The 3161-nt window shown below is 34.4% G+C and overlaps 1 pseudogene; it reads left to right on the top strand.

Annotated features, from left to right (window-relative positions):
* The first annotated feature begins 1956 nt into the window (after window positions 1-1956).
* On the top strand, window positions 1957-2493 carry LOC149540839 (nuclear transcription factor Y subunit B-4 pseudogene; annotated as a pseudogene).
* The last annotated feature ends 668 nt before the right edge of the window (window positions 2494-3161 follow it).

The raw sequence follows: 3161 nt of genomic DNA, 5'->3' as shown, positions 1-3161 counted from the left end.
TTTCTCCACTGCTTGCAATCACTTCTTCATGTAATGATTACACTCTCCATGACAAAGGAAAATGTCCTTCCTTTATATTGAGTCCATAAAACAATTCCCTAAGTTGACTTGTTAGACCTTCTCAATTAATCATGTTATAGGACCACGTTAAGGACAAGTTATATTTAACAATAACATTAATCTTCCACCTTACAACTTGAATATCTTTCCATACACGTAATATTATGATGAGCAAGCTTAGCCACATCATTATCAACATGTCTTATCCATATCCTAAACCTTCATTCTCATAAAAATGACTCTGATAAGAGATATAACAAGTTTATCGAAACATGTGTCTATAAACTCTATCTCACAATAGACATTGCCCAAACATACATAAATTTTTCCAAACTCAACATTTCTTCATCCGATGTTAACTACATATACTAGATACTCAGAAGTATCTCCCATAACCTCAAATAGTGAGAATACTCAACTAGTCATCAATACCAACATGATCTTTCTGCTATTCTTCTATCAAATACCATAGAAGATTTCTATGTTGACATCAATGACAAACTCAATCATGAATGTAACATATCATCATAGTAGCATATCTACAATACTCCCCCATAGGAATATCAGTAGCAGTCATGCTTCCAACACCTTTTATGTCTCATTTAGTCTAATGATTTAATATGTTTAGACTATTATGTTAGCATTGAACATTTATATGAAAAATATAATTCCTTATTTATAATCTCACTTATCTTAGGCTAAACCCAAATAAATATCAAATTCCCAAAATTATTACATACATTAATAATTACATAAAGCTATAATCCTAAACATAACCTTACAAGTCCTTGACCCACCACTTGAAGTGTTAAAAGCATGACTAGGATTAAGGACCTCCATACTAGATTGGATGATCTTGAGTGTTCAATCCCTCATGTTGTTTCTATAGAAGAATTCAATGCTTCCATTTCTTCTTTATTTGGGGTAATTAAATAAATTATGATGAATGTAGGGTTTGGAGAGGCTAGAGGAAGGAGTAGACTGAGGAAATGAGACAAGAGGGGGAAATAAGATGAGAATGAGGAAGAGGTACCTAAGGATATCAATGTTGAAGAATGGAAGAATGATCTAAATCACCTCTTAGAAGACTGGGAGGCTATTTCTATCTCAAGATGATTTCCTTTTTATTTTGACTTTGTTAGAACTAGAATTAAGTAGTCTCCATTGTTATTATGGTTAAACCTAGCGATGTTATTATTTTTTGTTGTTGTAGTTATAATTAGAATTGTCTTTTTTTTGCTACTAGATATAGGAGATTTTTTTAGTACTATCATCTTGATGTTAGATAGTAGTATGAACACTAATAGTACTGTAGATAGTTGAGATTTCTTAGAAGTTTTCATATTATTTTGTATTAATTTTGTTCTATAATGATTTTGGTAGCTTCATATTCTAATAGTCAAAAGTGTAAAGTCTAGTTCTCTACTAGCATTTACTATAATATAATATTATTTTCCCAAGTTCAACACCCTCCCCCAAACTATCATAATCAAAACTTGAAATACATAGACATCTTTCAACTTGTGCACATTTTTGTTTTTGTTTGTCAGTATAATGACCTCCATTGAATAAGAAAAAGTGAACGTACTTTCGATTTTATATCAGGCCAGCGCATCTAGAACTTGATACTCATCTAACCTATTCCTAGGACATCTCACTTATTCCTAGAACCTAGCGTTAGATTTAACAACAAAAAGACGGAAAGAGGAAAGAAAACTATTCGAACAAAGATAGTAAGGAAGAGTTGAAGTGATGACAAGTGGAACAATTAAAAGTTAGAAGTGATCTCCATTCCCAATATGGCATATACTGTCCCCCACAATGATCTATAAATTAACCCTCGGTTCCATTACTTATGGAAGCCAAAATTGATTGTGCAAGAGGATAGAATAGAAAATGGGAGACGATAGCCTGGATAACCGCACCAGTGCTCCATTTGATATTGATCTGAACAAGTACATAGCGTGCGGAGAGATGAGTGAAGAAAAGAGACTGCTGCGCATAGCAAATGTGGGTAACATCATGCGCAAGATCCTTCCTCCAACGGCCAAACTCTCCAAGCAGGCCAAGGAAACCATGGAAGAATCTGTTTCCGAGTTTGTTAGCTTTGTCACTTCGGAGGCTTCTCAGAAGTGTCGAAACGAGAACAGGAAGATACGCACTAGCGAAGATCTGATATGGGCGATGGCTTCTTTTGGCTTGGAAGATTATGCTGAGGCTCTAGATAATTATCTCCAGAGATACGGAAGAAGTAAGGCTGAGATGAACCTATTCACAGAACATGCATTCTTAGATCACTCCTCTTCTGAAAACAACCAGAGGGATGCAAGAGAAGACCCACAGCAATACAATTTTCATATCTCTGGACAGTTAAGAGAGGGAACAAGTAGCCGCAACGAATACTATTGTTCTGTGAAAGGGAAGCTCAGGTGACTGTTGCAGGTTTGTAGTGTTAAATCGGTTATAAACATTTTTATTTTATCGGTTGTAAACTTTTCTTTTGTAATTGGGTTTCGGGTAAACTGCATCTTACAAACTACAAGATCCTTTTAGGCAAAGTAGGGTATAGAATTAGGGTATGCTGGAAAATGTATTTAATATTAGCGATGGACTAAAGATTAATTTGTAATTGAGAAGGCGTATCTTTGTGACTACCGAAAGTTTTGGCTATTTTAAAATAATTTATAGAATCCGTACAAGTGTTAGAATACCGTGTGGATATGCAGACGATTCTGCTGGATATTGAACTGCTGAGCCTCTACTGCTACAAGTTGATCTTCCTCAAGGACTGATTGTATTATACATGTGAAATACATCACGATTAAACCAATGTTTATGAGTTCTACCATCATACAGTATTGATGTAGTTACAAACAGCTCTTTAATCTCCATATTGATAAGATTTGAAGCTTTTGGCACATTTACCAAAGATGGACATGGTAATTTATTATATTTAAAGATAAATTATAGAAGGGTATAGTTGTAATAGAAAGTCTCCGGTACATGCATTAATAACCAAGGCAACCTTACGCACCCATCGACATTAAATTTCAAAGGAGATTTGTAGTAATTATTTTAACCTGAGTCATTGAATAATTGTT

Source organism: Cupressus sempervirens, chromosome 9, assembly GCF_028749045.1.
Source record: "Cupressus sempervirens isolate cs-2001-9-10 chromosome 9, ASM2874904v1, whole genome shotgun sequence".
Lineage (NCBI taxonomy): Eukaryota > Viridiplantae > Streptophyta > Pinopsida > Cupressales > Cupressaceae > Cupressus > Cupressus sempervirens.
The sequence above is the reverse complement of the archived record's forward strand: the minus strand, read 5'-3'. Positions and strand labels throughout refer to the sequence as shown.